General features: G+C 48.3%; 1 protein-coding gene across 4 annotated transcripts in view; it reads right to left on the bottom strand.

The window, feature by feature from the left end:
• Nucleotides 1–13507, bottom strand: part of USP45 (ubiquitin specific peptidase 45) — a 3631241-nt gene that overhangs the window by 2034160 nt on the left and 1583574 nt on the right. The gene's annotated exons all lie outside the window — the stretch shown is intronic.

The raw sequence follows: 13507 nt of genomic DNA, 5'->3' as shown, positions 1-13507 counted from the left end.
CCTTCATCTTGGCCATTGCGACCCTGCTCAGTCCCAGGTGCAGGTAGGCAAAGAGATCACTCGTAATAACAGGGTCTGGAGAGGAGCGTCCTCCCTCTCAGCAAGACTGCATCAGACGGGGGTCCACATTGTAACTGCTGACCACAGAGGAAAACCTCTTCTCTTTATGGGGGCATGTCCCCGCCTTCTCAGTTATGACTGCCCTCAGCCGAAGAGCAGATCACAGGTGGAAGGGGCATAGAGTGGAAAAACCAGCTAGAAGTGGAAAAACCCAGCTTCCCTCTCCTCGCATTCACTCCCAGAACCCCTTATCACTGCACCTGCAGAGCGCTCCGACTCCCTCTCAGGCTCGTCCTTCAGCGGACAATACAATAACTATTCTCCAGAGTAAGTCCACTCAGCAACAATATTTATGTGACCTGGTCTTGCCTTCCCTGCCGAGATGCACGTTTACTCTTCTGAGCCCATGAAAAACATAGGCTTTCATTACGGTGATGGGAGATGAGCGTCCAAGATGGCTGCGCACCGGCGCCATGTTCTTTTAGCTCGTATTTAGCATAAGCATTACACTGAGTTACACATGTTTTAAAAAAATCTGCTGCCTTTCAATCGGGGAAGGGGGAGCAGGTGCCCCATTATTTGCAAGAGTATTTATTATACTTCTTCTCAAAAGTATTAGGAAAAAAGCACAGCAAGGGTATTAGCCAGATTAGTTTACCTTTTCAGCAGGGGGTTGTCCAAAGCAGAAAATAGTAAGAATAACTGATGTGTCCGAAGTGGACAGAAAAAGTACTATCGATCATTATGCTAGATGCACAAAGGGTGTTTTACCACAACTCTTCTGGCTTGTTATAGAAATGAATAACTGTCATGTTGGAAATGCCTTATGGAGGGACGGAGCCTCCTAGTCCTTGTCCTCCCACTCTCTGTGGGTGTTTTTCTTATGGTGTTTGCAACTGAAGTCCAGACTGGACCTCTGGCAGTGCAGCTCCTTATTTTATTGTTTGGTGAACAACACTCCTGGGATACCCTTATGGCACCCATGGTTGGGGGTATACCCTTGTACCCCTTATGTATGTTTCTGGGCACCTGTGTTTTTCCCACAGAGCAGGGTATGGGCTGATGGCAGCTATGTGCTGACTTGGCAGTGGCTATGAGTATCCCTCATTTTGGGATACGCAGGCCCTGCCATAGGTATTCATGTATTCCTGCACAAAGGAAAAATGGCCACTGTGGCCTCTTGGTTTCTATTGCCTTTTACCTTGTTTCCCAAAGTCCCGGGAAGCCCAGTCTCTGTTCCCTTCCTCCTGAGTGGCTGTTGGGTGGAAGCACCATAAAATGGCCCTGCCCCCTTTCCTCCTGACTGGTTGTTGGTTGGAAATACCATATATGGCTCTGGGGCTGCCTCCTGTCAGACTGACTGGAGCCTTGCCAAGGGCTGTGTGTTGTGGGTTGGGACTCAAATCACATTCTCTGTTGTGGGTGTCTGGTTTCTGGGTGTGTGACGCAATGAATGAGACAGCCCTGAATGAAACTGACATGAATGCACTTTAGTGTGCTGAAAGGCTGTGTACTTGCCCCAATCCACATTCATTGTTATGGGTGTCTGGGTGGAGTGAATGGCCTGAATGCCTGTGAGCATGATTGGCTGCCTGCCTGCATGAATCCCCTTCTGCGTGATTGGCTAACTGAGCCTGGCTCAGCCGGAGTGAATGAGGGACAGATGTGTATATCTGGGGACCTCTGACTATTTGTTCAGAAGCTGAAGCCGAAGTTTAGCAAGAAGAAGCTGTTCTTTGAAGCCCAGCTGGAGAAGTCTGCTACAGCAATTTCTTCACTGTAATCTGAAAGCTGCCGTGCTCTTCCAAGGACTGATCCAAAGAGGACCTGCGAAGGAGAACTCTCCCCGAGCTATGAGGACCATTGTGCAAACTGCTACTCTTCATCAGATGCCCCATGGAAACCAGTCCTGTGTGCCTGAGTCCTGAAGAGGAGTGCCCAGACATTGTTAGGGAGAATTCTCTGTTTAGGCTGAATTTCCTAACCTAGTGAGTCCCCCAGCAGCTTTGCTGGATTTTTGGGGTTTATTTTTTCTCCTGCCAAGAGTGAGACTCTTTTACCCTCACTCTTGGGCATGGTTTGAGTATGTTTCTTTGAATCTAGATGTGTTTAATGGGCTATGTGGTCTTTTACTCCATAGGGCTTCATGTGTTTTTGTGATGTGTGTTACACAGCACCCTCAGTGCAGTGACACAGGGGTGTCATAGTGACCCCCCAGTATAGACTCCATACCCTGAGACTGACTACTGTCTCCCAGGGCATGTAAAGTCACCATTGACTTTACTAGTCTTAAATTCTGAACAGAACCAGAAACCATCATATTGTGGACGCACTGGCTGGGGCAATTCAATTGCCCCGGGGTCTGTTAGTCGAGGGGGCACGTCTCCGTCCCCCCTGATCGAGTTTTGGCTGGTGGCAGTGGATACTACTTTTTATATTCAACCGCGAATATTTTCCTATGGGATTTCCCATTGTTTTAGGCTACTACCTTTATTTAATTATTTACGGTAGCCTCGAACATACCGCCGGTTTATTTAATTAATATTAATTCTCCGGTTGGTATTTTTTGCCAAAACTTGATTCTAAAATGGCGTTTGTGTGTTCTCTTCTGTGACTCCAACCCAAGTCGAGCCCTTTGTTCCACTTTTTTGGCGGGCTTCTCCACAGAAGCCCTCCAAAGTGGTGCCACTCTGTCTGGGGTACTTAGGAGGGGTGGAGGGAAATTTAGGCACCCTGGACTGAGTTGCCTAGGCAACTCAAGTCGCACTCCATCCTGATTGGCCCAAGTGGTGAGCCGGCCGGCTCACCACTTTGCATGTTTGAGTGACAGCTAGGCTGAGTGAATGGGGGTTTGCTGCATAAAAGCAGGGCTTTGGGGACTGGAACTACAGAAGTCGCCACAGGACCTAAGAATCCGACGAGGGAGAAGCTGAGCCGACCTGCCACGACACCACCACTGGTGGAGCCCTGCTGGACTGCCTCACCACTTTTCCCCAACGACAGAGGAGATCTCCCGCCGGAGAGTCTTCTTCCTTTGACTGGTGGGGATAACCAGTTTCACCGTCTTTTCACTTTCCCGACGTACCTCGTGGCCGCCTTGCCCATGCCAAGCACCCCGGCAACCGGGATACCACGTTTTACCACGACCGCGAAACAAAGGTACCACCTTTAACCGGAAAACTCTGCGGCTGGTTTCTGCCCTGGTAGTGCAACGACCTTCATCTTTCCTCCAAGTCGAGATCTTTTCTTCCCCTGGACAACAACGCAACTTGAACCCACTACCAGGAACAACTGCCACCGCTGGAGGATCCTTCCCACTTAAGGTACCGTGTCCCGCCTGGCTTCCCTTGCTACTGACTGTACGGGGTAGATTTAGCCCCCGGCTTTCGAACCTGGGTTAGTCTGGGACACCCTGGCTAAACTTTCTTAAGCCTCTCTAAACTCTTTTTGAACCCTCTGCAAGACTTTCTAAGCCTAGTGTAACTGTGTGATCTTGGGCGCATTTGTGCTCTGCTCTCTCTAAGAGGGGGCCCAGCCTTTGGACTTTGGCTCACCAGTGACTTTTTGCTCTTCTGCCTTGCTAATAGTGTTCCTGAATCTTAGAGTGGTGTACCTTTCCACATTCTGTCTTTTCCCCTCCCTTTCTCACAAACTTATTGGAGTGCAATCTAGTTAAGCGCTCACCTCTGTATGAAAATAAGTGGTGTTTTACTGTGACTTATCTGATAAGGAAAAAGGGGTGTATATATTACGATAGTAACTGTGTTTAGAATATTTTACAATAAGAGTGCTGGAGTGTTTCAAACTGTGTGTTTTTAAATAAATAATTATATACTTTGATACCAAAGCTCTGGTCAGTGTTTGCTTGTATTATTGTATCTGAGTGCCTATTGTGTATACTTTGCATACTGCCTAACTCTTCCTGAGGGAAGTCTGACTGCTCAGCCTCAGCTACCAGGTAAATCTGGGTGGTGCAGACTGCTACCAAGTGGGTTTACTGCCAACACCTGTAGTCTTAAATCTTTTGCAGTGTTCCCTAAGGGAACTGCACAGGTTTCTGCCTAACAGACATCTCGAGTCAAAGAAGTCCATTGGTGTTGCCCAGGGTCCAGAGGTGCGTTTCATGACTGCTGGAAGCCATTGCTGTCTACCAATCAGAAGAGGGGCTACGCTGGCATAGTGCTGCTGGACACCTGCAGATGCGAAAGTTCCAAACTACCTAAGAACATTTCAAGGGACATCCTTATCATCAATGACCACTTTTTCTCGCCGGAGAGAGTCCATAGTCGTGTGCAGAGGAAGGTCCGTCAGTGGGTTTCCCATCACAAGAAGCTAACGAAGATGTCCCAAGGGTCCAGACTTGGTGAGGGTCCATGATCCACTCCAGTGGTTGATTCCAGGTCGCCAGAAGCTGCCCAGATGTTAGTGCTGCGGCTGCAGCACAGAAGAAATAAGTCGGAAAACTGCGTTATTTCGAAACCCGACACCAAAAGTGACCTATGCACCCGTCGCCGCCAGAGGTGATCGAAGGGTGCCAGGAGATTTACTCTCATCCGCCAAGCCTTTAAGTCAGAGAAATCGTCGACCAACGGAGAGCACCGCAATGTGCAAAACTGCTGCACTTCAGAAAGACTTTGGTTAAATTTTTCTTCTTGGACTCGGCATCCCAGTGGTTCCTTCTTCCAAGCAGGGTCCATCCTCGGATGGAATCGTCGAGTGAAGCCAAGAAACTCTGCCACTTTGCATGCCAAGGCACCAAAGGTACTGTGACAAGGAAGAGCATCTTCTAGCCTCAGGAGTCATCCATGGGTCCCAGAATGGTCTTGGATCCTGTTCACATATGGCCTCTCAGATACTTTGGGGTGGTACAACCTTTTAAAAGAAAGCAGAAGGTTATTGAACATTATTGGACTGGGAAGTAAAAGACAAGATAAGTTACTCCCTAACTTTCCCCTTACAAGTTGCCCAGTTTGGGGGTTGGGTGTGGGGGGAGGAGGAATCTTCACACATACTTGGATATCTAGCCTAAAGAAAGCATACTGCCACTGTTCACAACTAATCTGCCTTTCTTCCCTATTCTATGCTGATACACCTCAATTAAGAATGCACCTGCCTATTTAAAACTGTCTGCAGTTAGTGCAGTTCTTACTGAATTTAAGTATTGTATGGTACCACAGAGTGTGTATATTTGCCATTCTTTGAATAAGTATTCCAAGTGCACAGTGTTATTATTTATATGTATATACTTGTAGTGGTAGAACCCTTATTTTATATAAAGAAGCTGTGTTATCACCTAATACAGTGTGTGGACATTCCTTTGTTGTGGGCTTTGGGGAAACACTGTACTTAAGAACCTGCTGCATCACCTCGTGAAAGCTTAAGCCTGGTTGCTCGTCAATTGCTACCAAACTGAGAGCTCTGACTGGGGTGTTCTGTGGCTTTACCCTACCATATAGAGGGCAGAAGTACAGATACCCCCTCCAGTCTTTACACTGGTGGCAGCTGTGGGATCACTGTTTTAAGACTCTGTGTTTAACCCAGCTACTACAAAATATCCACACTTCTTTATTGATTTAGAGTTCTATTAGTGTATACTGATAACTACACTACAAATAATGGAAACTATTGTGAATGGTAAATTGACTAGGATGAGCTTACATGCTTTCCAGAGTGCTTGTGAAGACAAAGAAATAGATCTTGAAGAAACGTCTAGGGCCCTTGTGGATTACCAGACAGATTGTGATACTCATGATGAAAATGGTGGAGGCTCTGATGAGGACCTTGACCCTGGGGAAGTCCCAGTTGTTACCAATGGGATTGCCACCTCTCGTGCCACTTCTATTCCAAACCCCAGCATTGCTCCTCATGGGGATGCCCTGAGACTTGAACTTTTGAAATTGGAGCTACAGACAGAACAGTTAGCCTTCCAATAAAAGAAACTCAAGACTGAAGTTGAGTTAAAGAAATGAGTTGGCACAGCAAGTGATATTCAAAAACAAAGCTACTGAAGGCCAAAGAGAATGTTAGGGTGGAGACTTCAGCAATTCCAGTTAAGGGTGTCGGGTCCCCAGCCACCCAGTTTATGAAAGATTTGGTTGGTATGTATGTCGAGGGTTCTGATATCCTTCAATGGATAGAAGCATTTCAGATGGCTTGTGGTATCCATGACATCGACCATAGAGATTGGGCTAAGTGTTTGTTAAGTGGAGTATCTCAGACTGGTTATGACTGTATTCTGAAACCGAGTGTGGAAGAAAGAAGTTAGTATGAGTGCATGAAAGCTGCTTTCATTGCCAAGTTTGGCATTATAAGAAGAGAGAGAATGTGTCTTGGGTTGATTGGGTGAGTGCTGCACATATGAATATGATGGGATGTGTTTATGGTTACAAAGCCAACTGTTTTGTTGAATTACCTCACCTCTTGTTTTTTGAACATTTTTGAAAATGTTCTGAGCCTTGTTCACCAGAGCTGTGTCCGTACATTGCTGACCAACATATCTTGGTCCCCTTTATGTTGGCCAAATTGGCTGAGAAGTCGGTCCTCCACAGGGTGTCCACAGTGGGAAGGACAAGGAGAAAGGGACCCTTAGAAGGCTGAGGATTCCAAGAAGCAGCCACATCCAAACATTCACCCTCTAAGGTCCAAGAATCTAGTGGGGATAAGCCTCATGGGAATGGGAGCAAGAGTAATGGTGCTCCTGCTGCAAAGCAGGCTTCCAGATCCAGTTCAGTTCCTCACATTACTGGCCCCTGTTGGGACTGTGGATCCCTGGACCACACAAAGGGTGACCCCCAAGTGTAACAGTAAGGCACTTAGTGTCCAGGCTGTCAGCCTGACCTACCCTTACTCTATCTCTGAGGTGGAGGCCAATCGCCTTTGGTGCTCCTGTAGAGATTTCCTTAGTGTCCCTAGGGGCCTGGGACATGTACTCATCAGAAGCACTGGCTACTAGCCCACAGAACATGAACATTTCTGAGACCTGTCCTCATAAATGGCCCGCCTTCCACTGGTTTGAGACATAATGGGGCTAGCACGACAGTGGTGGACAGGACCCTGCTCGGGCCAGGGGACTATGTAAGTACTCCACTGAGAAGCACCAGGTTGGCTGGTGCGCCTCCCAAATGATCGCCCATAGCCCTAGTCACCATTCAGATTGATGACAAGACAGCAAAGCTTCCTGTCCTGGTTCAGGACAATGTACCTGCCAACATTTTGTTGGTGAATGACTTAGTGAAGATGGGGTTAATTTCGAATGGGTTACCCCTGACTGCTACTGCAGTCGCTAGGTCACAGGTTAAACAGGGTCTGACTGATAGTCACCCAAGCCAAAGGAGAATCCCAAGGCTAAGAGGAAGAGGAACAAGACCACCTCTGTCAAGGGGGATCCTTCTCTTCCTGCTGTTTCTGCAGCACCCACTGTGGTCCCAGCTCCTGAGGGACTCGGCCCAGTGGTGACACTTGACTCAACTCCAGAGGGAGAAGAGCCAGAGTACCCACCTCAGGGAGAGGTACTCAACCAAGAGGATCCCGGACCTTCAATGCCTGCTGGCTGAAGGTGGTCCCTCTAGGTTTTTTTTTTTTTAAGTGTCAAAGAGAGTGCCACGATCTTTAGGGTCTAAGAAAACTGGCTCAGGCCCAAGGTGAAGCGCCTAGGTCATTTAAGATCTATTGGGAGGGTGAGCTCCTTTACAGTGAGCCCACTCAGAATGAACCTGGTGCAGTCAAGAGGTTGGTTGTACCCAACGTATAAAGGCGCTTCCTGTTGCAGTTGGCGCATGAGGTGTCCTTATCTGGTCATTTTAGGACCAAGAAGACTAAGCAAAGGCTCTTAGCCCACTTCTATCTGCCCAGAATGGGAGTGAAAGTGGGCTCCACTGCAAGAACTGTCCCACTTAGTTGTCTAGCATGACTGGATGCAGTGTCATTGCCCCATTGCAGCCTTTGCCAGTGATTGGCACACCATTTGAGAGGGTTGGCATCGACACTGTTGGTCCCTTTGACGCTCCCACATCAGGTGGACACAGGTTCATCCTGGTACTGTTGGATCATGCCACCAGGTACCCTGAGGCTATACCCCTTTGGACCATAACAGCCATGGCTGTTGCCAGGGCTCTCCTCAGCATTTTTACCAGAGTTGGATTTACTAAAGAGGTGATCTCTGACAGAGTAACCAACTTCATGTCTAGTTACATGCAAGCTATGTGGAAGGAATGTGGTGTAACCTATAAGCTCTCCATCTCCTACGATCCTCTGATGCCTTTGTGGTTGCTTCAAGGATCAAATTCAAGACCCTTTGCATCATCCACAAGGCTGTCTGGGGCAAGGGAACACACTACCTGCAGCTCTCGCTCACAAACTACTCTTCTTCACGATACCTTTGATTCTCTCACTCCAACTCTCTGCTGGGCAAATGCTTCTCCAAGCAGAGAGCTGGGGCAGATCATTATTGACGTATAGAGAAATCCGTGCCTGTGTGCACCGCGCCTCACGTCATCTTTAAAAGAAAATATAAATGTAGTGGGAACAGGCATGATGATACAGTTAAAATGGAAGTAAATATTGTCATATGTGGTTTACTTTAAATATTTCGTCGTTTTTCAGTACACTGATCGCCACTAATATTGTTCATTTTTGTGGCATGTGTTACCAAAAACGAAACCGATGAAGGGTCCCATCGTTATGTGTCCTTGAATACACTGCACTAAAAGACTTTGAAGGACCAAATGTGTAGAAAATCCACAAAGGAATGATAAGATTTACTATATTGAAAACTTACGCCGGAAAGTAAAGTTTCTATTGCAGAAAACTGTCTTCCGAAGAGGATGGTCTTCCACCACATCGGAAGAATGGAATCTCAAAACACAATGTAAGCAAGATTTTAAATAATATTTAAGCAAGAGTGGATGTAAAGTGTGCTGTGTGCTACATGATGAATTTTCTGACGGATGAATGTTCAATTTGACGCACAGAATAGACATTGTACGTGTTCATTGTAACTTAAATTGATAGTTAACATAAGAAAATACTGTGTATCTTCAATTATAAAGTGGGTACTGAAATATGTTTTTGCATTCTCAATTTTACATAGTTATATGATCTCAATGTGCACCTGTCGTGGGTATAGCCTACCGGCCGACGGCTTCTTCCAACAATACTTGGACAATAATCATCAACAACGCCTCTTCTGGGATGATCGCCATACAACAATCTGTCCTTTCGCAGTTACAGTAACAATGAGCAACATTGCAGCCTATAGTTTCTAGAAACATGTGGATGTGAAAGTGTTGCATTTACACCAAAAATGAGAACGATGTGCAGTACGCTAGCTATGAAATGTGTTTGAAAAAGTTAACCAAGTTTTTGTGAACTTTAATTACTTATTTTCAGCATTGTGTCAAAATGAAAACTACTTGTTACGCTCCTGACTATTGCCGTTTTCTTCAAAATAAAATGGTTCTATAAATTTTGTAGAAAGAAACAAAGGTTTTGCGTTTGTTGTGGATGTGTGTGTTTTAAGTTCCTGGTTCTGCGTTAGATAAGGTTAGGACGTGGGTGATGACAGGGTACGTTTGCCTAGGCTGCCCACTAACGTCATTGAAAGAGGCGGAGCTCATCTTGAGCGGCTAGTGATGTCAGCGTTAGGGGGGGGCTAACCGAATCAGTGCTGTGAGTGCACTTGTACATAGGGCGATAGATCAACAGATAAGAAATGCAGAAGATGCCGGTACCCAAGCGTTAGAGTGAGAAAAACTCAGGTAAGTTGCATTCCAAACTTTCTTAAGAACGATCGATGTATGCTCTGAAATACATTCCTGATCCATTGGGCCAACAATATTTCTAACCGACTATCCCTTTAATTAAAAAAAAGCATTTGCTATTTGATCAAGTGCAAGTACCAACTGCCATAAAACTGAGTTTTGAAATTCTACCACATCAGGAATCCTTTCAGGATGCTTAAAACCTAAGCATGTAACAGATGACAACCCCTGGGTGTTGGATATAATGCTAAAATCAAAAAGTCTGAAAAGTCTCAGGCCTACAAGCTTTAGTTAGCAAATCATGAAAACTATCTTGCCAAAAAGACAGTATGCTGCTCTATGAATCTGTAAGTAACAGCTGAAGTTGATCAGTGGATCATTGTGAACATTATGTCCCGTTACAGACATGACACTATAAATGCAGCACTGGAAGACAGTGTTTGATCTTCATGGTTTGCCAATAAAACTCCTATAGTGGGGAAAATAATACAATGGAGCATATGCCTTAAATGCCAGTGTAAAAGTACAGACACCACACATATGCTAGCCAAGCGCAGGGAAGGACCAAGTTACTTACCTGTAACTGTTGTTCTCCAGCATGGGTCTGGCATGGATTCACATGCTCATGCTCATTCCCCGTCGTCAGGCTGGGAATCCTTGGTAAAGAAAAAATCAGTATCAGTTTTGTTTCTGATCTGTCTTTCTTCGTAGTAACCAATCACTGGTCTCTGGGTCATACTGCCCCCAGCCAATGACTGCCCTCTCCCTAAGCCCCTCCCCTGGCAGCCATCCTCAGATTTGGTAGCACGTAAAGTGGCAGTATGACCAAGTGAAGAGCCGCAGAGGGGTAGGAGGGAGGGTTCGCATGTGAATCCATGCCAGACCCATGCTGGAGAACAACAGTTACAGGTAAGTAACTTGTTCCTTCTCCAGCATGGGGTCTGGCATGGATTCACATGCTCATGAATATAAGAATACATAGCAGTACACACATGCACAATCGCGGGAGGTGGCAAAAGGCTCAACATTAAGCATTACATAAACTCAACATTAAGCAACTCTTACCTCCTCACCAGGCCCACCTTCAGGCGAACAGGTTGCGCAGCACTGCTTGGCTGTCTCTGGACTCCTCCCTGGAATCCCGGTCGACGCAGTAGAATCTCGTGAAGGTTCGCGTCGACCTCCACGTAGCAGCCCTGCAGATGTCCAGCGGTGGCACACCAGACAAGATCGCCGTAGTAGCAGCGATCGCTCTGGTTGAATGGGCTCTCAGACGGCCGGGCAACGGTCGGTTGGCCAACCGATGACAGTGCATGATGCAGCCGGAGAGCCATCTGGAAATGGAAGCCTTTGAGAGAGCCTTCCCTTGGTTCACAGGTCCAAAGTTCACAAACAGCTGTGATGTCTTCCGAAAACTCTTCGTTCGGTCCATGTAGAACTTAAGCGCTCTAGCCACATCCAGAGAGTGCAAAGTCCTCTCGGCCGGCGACGAAGGCGACGGGAAGAAAACTGCCAACACCAAGGGCTCGTTAAGATGGAAGTCCGACGGCACCTTGGGCATGAAAAAGGGGTGCGTCCTCAGCACCACCCTCGTACCGTGAAAAGTCAAGTATGGAGGCTTGCAGGATAGGGCCTGAATCTCTCCCACGCGTCGTGCAGAGGTGATGGCTACAAGGAACGCTGTCTTCCACGACAGGAACTTCAACGGAGCCGAATGCAAAGGCTCGAATGGTGGCCCCATGAGCCTGGTCAGCACCACGTTGAGCTCCCACGCCGGGGCTGGAGCCTTCACCGGCGGGAACGATCAGAACAGTCCCTTCATAAATTCCTTCACCAGTCGATGAGACCACAAGGACGGCCGTCCTGCAGTTCTGGTGTATCGGGAGATCGCTGCCAGATGTATCTTGATGGAAGCGTGAGCTAGTCCAGCTTTGGCCAGCGACAGTAGGTATGGTAGCACTTGAGGTGCCGTAATCCGTAGAGGGTTGATCTTCTGTGCACGGCACCAGACAGAGAACCTCTTCCACTTATGTCCGTAGCACTTGAGAGTTGAGGACGCCCTGGCCTTCACAAGAACCTCTCTGCAGTCAGCCAGGACATCGTACCCTCCAAACTCTAGTGCTGCAGGAGCCAGGCCTGCACGTTCAGCGACTCCGGGTCGTGATGAAGAATGGCGCCTCCCTCTCTGGAGAGAAGATCTGCGTCCGTCGGCAGCTTGACTGGTGGGGACGCTGAGAGGTCCAGAAGGTCCGGGAACCAGACGAGGATCATCATGCACTGGGACCTCTTGAGCTGTCTGATGAGTCGAAGCAGCAGCGGCAACGGAGGAAACGCATACAGGAACAGGCCGTCCCAGGGGAACGAGAAAGCATCGCCCATGCTCCTCGGCTGGGGAAACCTGCTGGCGAACCTCTGGCACTTGGAGTTCGTCGCCATCGCGAACAGGTCGATCTGGGGTTTGCCCCATCGTTGGTAAAGCCGATCCACTTGATCCTGGCGTAGCTCCCACTCGTGGCACGAGCGCAGCTCCCTGCAGAGTGAGTCAGCAATGGTGTTTTTTATTCCTACCAGATGGAAGGGAACCAGAAACATCCCCTGGGTGACGGCCCAGTGCCACAGATCCTGGGCCTCCTTGGATAGGGCTGGGGATCTGGTGCCTCCCTGCTTCCGGATGTAGAACATCGTGGTGGTGTTGTCGGTGAAGATCCTCACGATCTTGCCCTTGAGGGATGGGAGGAACGACTTGAGCGCCCAGAACACGGCGCAGAGCTCCAAGATGTTGATGTGGAGAGACCTCTACTCCGGGAGCCAAAGGCCTCTTGCGTGGAGATCTCCGGTGTGCACGCCCCATCCCTCCAGGGAGGCGTCTGTCATCACTGTCTCCTGATGTGCCGGGGTCTGGAAGTCTGTGACCACCGTGAGGTGTGCACGGGTGCCGCACCACTGAATCGCCCGACGGAAAACCTCATTGAGCGGGATCTTGTCTTTGAAGCTGCCCGCCGCTTGCATCCAGCGGGCGTCGAGGAACTCCTGTATACAATACTTACTGAATACAATAATGCTTTATTGGCTTGACTAAGAAAACAAGCCTTGCCGAAGCTGGTGTGATGCTGGAAATGCATCGGAGGGACAGGGCCTCCGTATCCTTTACTGCTTTTTATCACGTTCTGTCGTGTTTTCCGCGCAGGAGTTCGTGTGGGACTCCTGGCGGTGCAGCTCTCTCTCTTTTGGTTTGGTGAACAGACCCATGGGATACCGTTATGGCACCCATGGGTAGGGGTACAACCCTGTGCCCCTAGTGTATGTTTTTGGGCACCTGTGTGTGACCCACAGAGCAGGGTACGGCTGGTGGCAGCTCCGTGCTGAAATGACTGTTGCCCTGAGCGTCTTCCATTTTGGGATGCCCAGGCCCTGTCATTGGAATCGGTAGATTCCTGATGGAGACAAAATGACCCCCATGGCCTCTTGCCTTCCATCACCTGTTACCCTGATCTTCCTGAAGTCCCGGGAAGCCCTGCCTCTGTCCCTTCCCCCTGACTGACTGTTGGGTGGAAGTTCCGTATATGGTAGTGTGGGGAAGTGCCGACCAGACTGGCTGGAGCCTTCTCAACGACCGTATGTTGTGGGTACGCCTGTGGGTGGGACCTGGGTGAATGGCGTGTGTGACGAATATACATTCTATGTTGTGA

This window comes from Ambystoma mexicanum, chromosome 4p, assembly GCF_040938575.1.
Source record: "Ambystoma mexicanum isolate Mex_15411 chromosome 4p, UKY_AmexF1_1, whole genome shotgun sequence".
Taxonomy (NCBI): domain Eukaryota; kingdom Metazoa; phylum Chordata; class Amphibia; order Caudata; family Ambystomatidae; genus Ambystoma; species Ambystoma mexicanum.
The sequence above is the reverse complement of the archived record's forward strand: the minus strand, read 5'-3'. Positions and strand labels throughout refer to the sequence as shown.